Below are 11,166 nucleotides of genomic sequence, written 5' to 3' on the forward strand. Positions count from 1 at the left end.
CGGACCTACATATATATATACTTTTCATCGATTAAAACATTATTTTGTTATATTAATTTTTGCTTTTGTATTTAAAAAATACATAGGCAAATGGACTTCAGGTGCAAAGGTACCTAACTATACCTACTCCTTCTTAAATGATTTGCCCTCGGATCTACACACAAATTCTGATAGACGTATGATATTTCAATGGTGTAAGTATTATACTTGATATACTATACGATGTTATACGTGATTTCCTGTAGATTTCTGTAACTCTTAACGACAGTTTCGTTATCGTTATATTGTCGGTGCGCAGCTTTTTTACCATATATAATATCTGCGCAACGCAAATATAACGATAACAAAACTGTCGTTAAGAGCTGCAGAATAGACCCCCAGCATGCATATTATACATAGTATAATACGTCGTGAATTCAACCATGTATTATATACGTATTACGTATGATAACTCAATATTAATCCTTAAAATTATCTTTTATTGATTAAAATATGTTTTGTTATATTAATTTTTTCTTTTATATTTAAATAATACATTTTAGATATATACAGATCATTAATTGAGGGGGTACCTGTTGTAGTAACCAGTTCTTCTAAACATTTCATTTTTAAAGATACGTTAATTATATGTAAATTGGCTTTTATCTATATCTATTGTCCTGATAAGGATGTATGGAAAGAGATGGATATTTGTAAATTACAGTGTAACCCAACTAATATACCAATACTGGCTCTTCAAACTGTGTCATGTTACATTGGTAAATATTAAAATTTATGTACTTATCAGGTGTGAAAGTAACTTAAAGTTTACATTATATAATATGTATTGCAGATGTTGTTGACCAAGATAAAATGGTTTTAAAAGTTGTCACAGATACATGCAACGTGAAAGGTTGTAATAATATAATAAAGACCTTTTCTAAATCAATCCATGAAGAAAAAAAAATAAATATGGATGGATCCTTCTTTCTAACTCCATTCTTTCGCGAGCCATTCCATGGCGAGCGACCAGCTGGATTATTATACGCAGATCACATAATACGCAACAAGACGTTACACTTGCATAGTATTTCTATTCAAGATCCAAAAAAGTTCCGTTCCTTGTGCTTTACCAGCAAAAACTCAATTAAAGGATTTTTTAATCTTAATCTACTCCATCCAGCTCACTTGCACACGACGATGAACTTGGATCATATTTGATTTATATAACTCATTGATTAAATATTCAATGATTCAATATATCTGTCAGAGAAAAAGAGAAGAAAGAGGTCAAATAAGAATCCAGAAAATGTAGTAAATGTTGCAGAAAAATTGCAACATTTAGTTATCCTAGCTAGAAAGTTTTTTAATCTGCTTCATCCAGCTCACTTGCACACAACAAACGTGAATCATATTTGATTTGCAGTGAAACTCATTAATTAAATATTTAATGATTTGATATATCTGTGAGAGAGCATGAGGAAAAGAGAGATAAATTCTAAATAGAAATTCAAGAAATGTTCACATTAGTATATTTTACAGATATTGACCGAAATAAAATATTTTTAAGAGCTACCACACACATTACACATTATGCAACGTAGAAGACTTTATACCTATCGTAATAAATGTTACGTGTCAACAAAAAATTTTTTACTCTTTATTGCGAATATATATGTTAAGTCATCCGTACTATTATTATGTACAAATACCGAGAAACCTGACTCAATCATGTTACACTTGCATAGTATTCCTATTCAAAAAGAAAGTTTCGTTCTTTGATCTTAACCAAGAACTCTCTCAGCCAAAAAATTTTTTAATCTACTTAATTTAGCTAACTTGCACACAACGAACTTGGATCATATTTGATTTATGTAACTCATTGATTAAATATCTAATGATTCGATCTATTCATGAGAAAAAAACAGGAAGAGAGATAAATCTAAAAGTCCAGAAAATTAAGTAGCAGAAACAGCGCAACTCCGTCAATCATCGGATCAGTCAGAGAGCGCCGCGTTCCGGATCTCGCCTTCGTTCCCGTCTCTCGAGAACCCTCCCGGCGGAAGAAAACGATCTCAAGAAAGACTCGTTTGGCACGTCTCCAAATCGAGTGATTTCGGCATAACGGCAAACATTCTATGCGTGCGTGGTTTCTCCACCGATTCGTGCGCGGCATTGCCGCTCATTCATCTCATCAGCAGAGTGCGTGAGTATCAATAAGAGACTTTACATTCTCTACGAGAGTGACCATCGAGCTCATCAAGGGAGCTCGCCCCGGATCACTGTCATCGTGTCGCGTTCGCGCTCGTAGTCTGCCTCGCGGACAAGATTTCCTCCGTTCAACCGCAAGATTTCCGTCGTAAGGGCATCAAGTCGATGCTCGGCAAGATCTCCGTCTCGCGTTTGCGGCAGACAACCGACGCCTCAAGATTTCCGAGCGATTCGAACCACGACAGTGTCCGTGAAAATCATCACGAGTTCCCGGTGCAAATGAATACCGGTTGCGAAAGTCGTTCTCTCATCCGCAGCCCTCCCCTCGTTTCGCACTCTTTCTGAGTGGTGCCGGTATAAATCGCGCTCCGCAGAATCTCCGGTCGAGCACGAAACAGTATTAATGAATGGGGTGTACTATAACATATCAAAAATTTATCAAAATTCAAGGGTCAAATGTTGGTTGCCCCCTTGTTAGGCACTCCAAGTGAGTGTGAGTGACAGTTAGATGTCTAGCAAGACATCGCGACAAAAAAAGTGGGTGGCTTGCCTTCTCCTACTTTCCCGAATTTGAATGGCGAAATTGCGTTAGTGAATCTAACGTCAAGAATTATCGCTCATCGCGAGAATTCTCCTTCAATCGCCGCCGTTCGAGATTCCTCGTTCACGTATTGAAAACGAATTTTAAAACACAGACTCACGATCATTGTTAACAGTAAATTCGAGAACATATACCTACATATAACACTCTGACATCTTTTTCGATTTCTCTTTCCTCCTTCTGCTCGCGCACAGACACATCTATGACGGTTTTGATTTTCTGTCTTTCTTTATGTTTGACTAACTGAGTGAAAAACAAATCTTATTTAACGTTTAATAACAACTGCATCAAAGTTTTAAAATAATCTTCGTTTATTATTATTGACTTAAATATCAAACTGGGAAAAGTATTAAAGAGTGTGTAAATTGTTATTTTTTTACATTGTGTGTCTAAAAAAGTGTTTAAAAATATTCGATTCATAATGTGCAAATAGAGTCAATGGTTTCAATTATGATATTAGGTATAATAGCACTAATAAATTAAATTCATTTGATGCCATATAGAATGAAATATCTAGAATGAAATATTTTCAATGAAGAGATCCATCCCCCCTACTCTCACTCCATAAGGTCGCAGCTGACTAAAATTCAATGCTTTTATTGCTTTGCAGTATATAATAATTATACAGTATAATTGCACACAGGAAACAAAAACGCTTGTAGAGGCGGCAAGAAAGGCCGTGGTAGCCAATAAGCTTTGATTTTTGGTTTTCACGAAAAAAAGCACGCCAATTTGGCTATCACATTGACATATAGTGTGGACTATGCAATTCCTACATGAAAGCCTTCAAAAAGTGCCCGGTAGAATGAGACAAAGAGGGAACAAAGTAAAGGTCCTGGCTACTGGGTAAAAAAAGAGCTTGATCTCTTCCAGTCACTATCTCTTTTCTTCGACCGGTGTGTCATCGGTTATATTTTTCTATACCTGAGCGCAGTCCATACTATACGTCGATAGGCTACCACGTCGCTTCTCGCCGCGCGCCGCGCGGCAAGCGTTTACGCATTGTGTAAAGGCTCCATGCAGGAGTGCAGGAGCCAAGAGTCGAAAGAGTAGCGTCAGTAAGAGCACGTGGTGCTACGATGCCATATATGTAAGAAGATATTCGACAGACGTATGAATGAAAGTAAGTAGTGCACTTGTTACTGCGTTTACTTCTGAGAACATGTTTGAATGCACACTTATCGCATTGATAACACGTACTGTTTTAGAATGGAAAATAACAGCAATAAAAACGGGAAACCGCGTGAAACTGTGACATTAATTCTCAAAGAGAAGCAATTCGTGGTTGAAAAGCAAAAATTGATGGACAAATGTCAGTATTTTGCTGCGCTTTTGTCCGCGAACTTTCTAGAATATGAACAGACAAAACACGTTATCAACTATGACATTTCCCCGATTTTGTTGCAAGTGAGCAGATTTTAATTCTTGTCTGTGTTCACAGGAAAGAACTCGCTTTTCGAGCATACAAGACGTTTTTTTTTATTTTTTGTGTAAAAGATTTGTTATATATTTTTCAAAAATGCATGTTTTTAATAGACAAATGTATATAGAAATTACACCGAGATTTATCGGCATATCATTTCATTATGAAATAAACACATAATAATTTTATAGGATTTCATCTATTGGATTCATAATGACAAAATTACATTTACATCTGCAACAAGTTATGATTTTAAAGAGCTTGATCGTCTCTTGATCCTGTTGGAATTAAGCGTTCTATATATTTACGGCAGATAAATTAAAAGAAGATATAACCGACAGACTAACCGAGAAACACTTTATGTCACCAAAATATGCGATTAAAATTTGGTTACTGGCACAAAAATTAAATGTTAAAGTGCTACGAGATCTTTCTTTGGCTCTTTGCTTAGATCGTTTCGATCAACTGCCATTCAATTCAATTTGTGAGTTGTCGAAAGAACATTTTCTGAAGTTAATTGGAAACATAAATGTAAGCGCTACAAAGTCTCATTTGCTTGATATTACACAAAAGTGGATGAACTATCATCAGGTGAGTATATTATATTCAAAAATAACATTTAGAGTAATATACTATTAAAAATAGACAGAACTACATATAAGCTTTTATCTCCAATATATTTCAAATAAAATGGAGATTTCTAACTCCAAGATATCATGCATATCGTACATATCTCCAACATATATCTATTTTGTTTTCTTATCAAGCTATTATATTTTGTTATACATTGATGCATTACAATTCTACGAATAATAAAATCTTTTGTCTTTGGCAGGATTTTACAGTTCCTTTAAATATCATTGAAAATAAGGAAGCAAAAATTTTACACGGTATTATATCTTGTGAACATAATAACCGTGAACAATATATTCATTGCTGGGATGGTAATGATTTTTTTGAGCTAACTTCATTCGAATATCCTCCAGATATTATCGAACGTTGTTCCAAGACTGGTAATTCTCTTGAAGGAATGCGAATCACTGCCAGAAGTATGCAGTCTGTTTCTTTCTTGTTCTATCTTATGGAAAACAGTATTGTCTTATTTATTTAATTATTATTTTATGTAATCTTTTTTTTTAAAGGATACGATTTATATCTTTGTGGCGGAGAATATGGCATTGGCTCAGGAATTTTTAACGAAAATGTATGACGTTATTCTTTGATATCTAAGAAATGGATTCTTGAGGCAGAGTAAATATCTTAACAATTAGATAAATGATAAGAATAAGTAGATAAGTAATAGAATAGATAAAATGTTATCTGTTAAAATTTTTTACAAATATTTCAGTATGCCAGTTGAAAGAAGACATATGCTTGCTGTGTGGTTGAAAAACAAATTGCTGCTTGTAGGCGGTGTGGGACGGAATAGACAAAAATTGCAAACTATTGATATCTATGATACTTATGCTGGTAATTTTAATAGTGCAACTATACAATATGCAATATGGATCATTAATATCATGTCCAGAGCGTACATGATTTATTTATATGTGTATATGTATAATATATATACATATATGTTACGACCAAACATCGAAAATCGCTCAGTGAGTGAAAAAAACATACAACGCATACAACGCATTGTGGACGGTGCTGATCGTCCAAATACCTAAATGAGATATTTAAAAAATTCTATGATCAATCATCATCTAAGTCGGTCCCTCATTACTGAGGATCGTGACTATCTGTCGCCATGATTCCCTGTCCTCAGCTCGGCGCATCGCCTCGTGGATGGGTCCCTGTGTGGTCCTTCTGACGGCATCGCCCCATCTGGTCGGGGATCGGCCTCTGCTTCTTTTCCCCTCGACCTGACCAACGATCATAAGTCTCTCCAAGTTGCCCGGCTCGCGTCTGGAGATGTGTCCGAAGAACCTCAGAATACGCCTTAGGCAGATCGTAGACAGGCGAGTTCGAATTCCGAGTTCTTGCAAAATTGACGCGTTTGTGCGATGGGCCGTCCAAGGCACACCCAGCATTTTCCGCCAGCACCACATTTCGAATGCATCTATTCTGCTCCTCAATCTTGCCTTCAGTGTCCATGTCTCAGCAGCATATAGGAACACTGAGAAAACCAGGGACTGGACTAGTCGGACCTTGGTCTTCTGCTCATGCCACGATTCCTCCAGATTTTGCCAAGCCGCCTCATTATATAGCATCCTTTGCCATTTGGCTGCGGCGGCTTACTTCCCTGTCGCAGCTTCCATCATCGCTGATTACGGAGCCCAGGTATACGAAGTCCGAAACCACCTCCAAATCACGGAACTCGTGTGTGCGCTGCAGGGTCCCGGCACGATCCATGAACATCTATGATCAATATTTGTCCCTATTTCGACTAAGTTTTAATTTCATGTTTTTAGTAATAGACTTGGAGTTAGATTAGTCTTTCTATGCGGGGGAGGGACTCCGCCTCCCCCGCCTTCATGTGTACTTTCAAGTAAAAGAAAATCGAACGTCTATGTGGAAAGTTGGAGGATACTTGTTATCTTTATAATTTTATTTTTATCACATCGCGTCATGGCTGCATCAATAAGCGTCCACAACGCGTTGTAGCATTTTCACATTGCCAGAACGCGTTATGGTTGATTATCAAAAGACCACACACCGGAAAAATATCTCATTTCGGTATTTGGACGATCAGCACCGTTCACAACGCGTGGTGGATATTTTTTTTGCTCACCGAGCGATATTTGGGCGGAACATATAATAATTTTTAACAGGGATTAGTATACATAGTTTGTAGCAAGAATTTTGGAACGGCCAATTATCTAGGAAAGTATTCATTTATTAGAAAAAAGTTTTAAAAATGGTAAGGTTTAAAAAGGTAAGCTGGTGATATGTATTTGAGCTTTGGATTACCTCGAATAGCCCCTTTACTGGTAACAAACCTTTTTTCGATGAGATCTTTCAAGTTATAGGTTTTCAAAATTTAAATATTGTGAACATTACCATTACTAAAGATACCACATGTTTTCAGTTGGATTTACACCCTCTTTTGTATGGGCGTGCGTGCGTGTGCGTACGTGCGCGTACGTGCGTGCGTAAGCGTGCGCGTGTGCGTGTACCTACACGTGTTTGTGTGCGCGCTTTCGCTTGTGTTTGTAAATGGTTATTAATGTCCATGTATTATATTTTATTAAATGTTCAAATTAATGTTTTCCTGCTACTTGGCATTGAAGAGTAAAGTGTAACGGAACCTACAAACATTAGTATATAAAGATTTAGTAAAAAGTATTAAATGTTTCAAATTTTATTGCACTAGAAATTTTGAAAAACGTTTTAAATACACATTGCGTTCGCTTGCAAAAAGTCTAATAGGACATCAATTTGAACATTTAATATAATAATGGACATTCCTAATCATCTACAAACACAAGCTAGGCCACCTGCAGTACCACCACGTGGTATACCTTTGGTAATGCTAATGCTCCCTGTAATTTAACTTTGAAGACTTATAACTCGAAAAGTTCTCTTGGAAAAAAAGTTTAATGTTGACGGTGGTTTTCCAGATTATCTAAACAAGACTTTTCAAGGTTATCTAAAGTCCAATTAAATATCACCAGCTAGTAAGTTTTTTAAACTCTATCCTTTTTGCTTGAAACATTTTTCTAATAAACCAATACTTTCTGATATACAAAGCTGTTCCGGAATTTTTGGTATGCTATGTATATTTTTTATACATATCATCAATTAAGTCATAGGATTGCTTCTTATTATTATCATTTATAAATTTAATGCTGATCCTTGAAATTATCATTCATAAAATTATCTTTTAGCGGTTAAAAAATGTTATTATATTTATACTCTATTATTATATTCTTATATTATTATATTATCATATTATTATATTATTATATTTTTATTGTTACTCTAGTATTATATATTTGCTTTTATATTTGTCCAATGCATAGGTGTGTGGTTGTCGTCAAGTGCGAAGGTACCTCTACATGTGGAGTTTTCCGATGTTCCTGAACATGTCATTTTTAATGATACGTTAATTATTATACATCCATTTGTGTCTTATATCCATATCTATTTTCCTGACAAAGATGTATGGAAAAGCGAATGGCATTTTCTTCTTTTTGATATACCAATTTTGATGCTTCAAATTATGCCATGTTACATTGGTAAATATTTCAATTTATGCTCTAAGTTGATGTGAAGGAAACTTAAAGTTCACATTAGTGTGTTTTGCAGATGTTGTTGACCGAGAGGAGTTGGTTTTAAAAACTATCACAGAGACATGCAACGTGGAAGGTTGTAATCGTATAATGAAGACTAAACCAACCACTTATTTATCTAATATACTTACTATCAGAAAGGAGGAAGGTACAGACCCGGAACCCCGTTGCTACTTATTTGGTAAAACGTACTATAATAATAACGTAACACGTTCCTTCCTTCTACTAATTCCATTCTTTTGCCCGTATGGCGAACCAATTGCACGCGAATTACGCGAATTAAGTCTACCCAAGTTACACTTGCATAGTATTCCTATTCGAGATCCAAAAAAGTTTCGTTCTTTGATCTTAACTAAGAACTCAGCCAGAAGATTTTTTAATCTACTTCATCCAGCTCATTTGCACTCAACAAACTTGGATCATATTTAATTTGTGGAAATTATTGATTAAATATGTATTTAAAGACTTGATATGTTTGTAAGAGAGAAAGAGGAAGAGAAACATATAGATCTAAATAAAAATCCAAAAAATATGACAATAAGTACAGAGATACTGTATCTTGTATTTGTAAATGGAGTATACTGTAACATATATGTATATTAAAAATTTAACGATATTCAAGGATTAAAGATTGGTTGTTCCTATTGTTATTGGTTGCTCCAATTGACATTGTGTAATAGTTAAATTTCTATAATAAAGACTAAAATCATTTTTTAAACAATCGTAAAATAATTTTTTAAACAATCGTACAACATTGCTAATGTCGGGAACTCTTTAGAAAATGCTTTAGTATGTTCAGAACTATTCGGGAAATATTTTAGATAAACCGGAACTGCGACATTTCGTACAGCATATCACCCTATTCTCTCTAAATACTCGGTTTTCAAGCGGTATTAATTTTTAAACAATCATACGACATTGTCAGGGTCGGGAACTCTTTGGAAAATGCTTTAGTATGTTCAGAACTATTCGAGAAATATTTTAGATAAACCGGAACTGCGACATTTCGTACAGCATATCATCCCATTCTCTCTAAATACTCGGTTTTCGAGCGGTATTAATTTTTTAAACAATCATACGACATTGCCAGGGTCGGGAACTCTTTGGAAAATGCTTTACTATGTTCAGAACTATTCGAGAAATATTTTAGATAAACCGGAACTGCGACATTTCGTACAGCATATCATCCCATTCTCTCTAAATACTCGTTTTCGAGCGGTATTAATTTTTTAAACAATCATACGACATTGCCAGGGTCGGGAACTCTTTGGAAAATGTTTTAGTATGTTCAGAACTATTCGAGAAATATTTTAGATAAACCGGAACTGCGACATTTCGTACAGCATATCACCCTATTCTCTCTAAGTACTTGGTTTTTGGGCGGTATTAATTTTTTAAACAATCGTACAACATTGCTAATGTTGAGAACTTTTTAGAAAATGCTTCAGTATGCTCAGAATTATTCGAAAAATATTTTAAATAAATCGGAACTGCGACATTTTGTACAGCATATCATCCCATTCTCTCTAAATACTCGGTTTTCGAGCGGTATTAATTTTTTAAACAATCATACGACATTGCCAGGGTCGGGAACTCTTTGGAAAATGCTTTAGTATGTTTAGAACTATTCGAGAAATATTTTAGATAAACCGGAACTGCGACATTTCGTACAGCATATCACCCTATTCTCTCTAAATACTCGGTTTTCGAGCGGTATTGATTTTTTAAACAATCATACAACATTGCCAGGGTCGGGAACTTTTTAGAAAATGCTTTAGTATGTTCAGAACTATTCGAGAAATATTTTAGATAAACCGGAACTGCGACATTTCGTACAGCATATCATCCCATTCTCTCTAAATACTCGGTTTTCGAGCGGTATTAATTTTTTAAACAATCATACGACATTGCCAGGGTCGGGAACTCTTTGGAAAATGTTTTAGTATGTTCAGAACTATTCGAGAAATATTTTAGATAAACCGGAACTGCGACATTTCGTACAGCATATCACCCTATTCTCTCTAAGTACTTGGTTTTTGGGCGGTATTAATTTTTTAAACAATCGTACAACATTGCTAATGTCGAGAACTTTTTAGAAAATGCTTCAGTATGCTCAGAACTATTTGAAAAATATTTTAAATAAATTGGAACTCCGAGATTTTGGAAAATTAGCAGATAATTTTTTTAATGGTTTTTTTTGGCAAAATCAACAGAACTATTATTAAAAAGTATCAAGAACTATAGAACTCGACTGCATGCAACAAGAACTCTTTTTTATTTTTGATTTGCTAGAAAATGATCTGCTACAGGAAGTTAGCAGATCATTTTTTCGATCGACTGTTTTTTGGGTAAAATCACCAGAACTATTACTAAAAAGTATCAGGAACTATAGAACTCGACTGCATGCGACAAGAACTGCCTTTTATTTTTGATCTGCTGGAAAATGATATGCCAACTTCACAGACACGTAATATAGATTTTACGTCCATACCCCTGATAGCCCGAAATCTGTCAAATATATATTTTGAAAGTATCCGCTGCAAATTTTGTAGACAGAATGTCAGTAGAAATATGAAAAGAATTGCTGAGACAGTATATAACGGCAAGTTGAATGCAAAAACTGAGTTTCTTAATGTACTCCATTAAATAATGGAATACATTAAACAACGTAAATAATGTTGTATTTTATTTCAATGTTTATAAAATAACGTTTT

At 35.0% G+C, this 11,166-nt stretch overlaps 1 pseudogene; it reads left to right on the plus strand.

The window, feature by feature from the left end:
* Nucleotides 1-1,856: 1,856 nt before the first annotated feature.
* LOC139817581 (uncharacterized) lies at nt 1,857-9,155 on the plus strand (annotated as a pseudogene).
* The last annotated feature ends 2,011 nt before the right edge of the window (nt 9,156-11,166 follow it).

The sequence above is a fragment of the Temnothorax longispinosus genome, chromosome 8 (assembly GCF_030848805.1).
Source record: "Temnothorax longispinosus isolate EJ_2023e chromosome 8, Tlon_JGU_v1, whole genome shotgun sequence".
Lineage (NCBI taxonomy): Eukaryota > Metazoa > Arthropoda > Insecta > Hymenoptera > Formicidae > Temnothorax > Temnothorax longispinosus.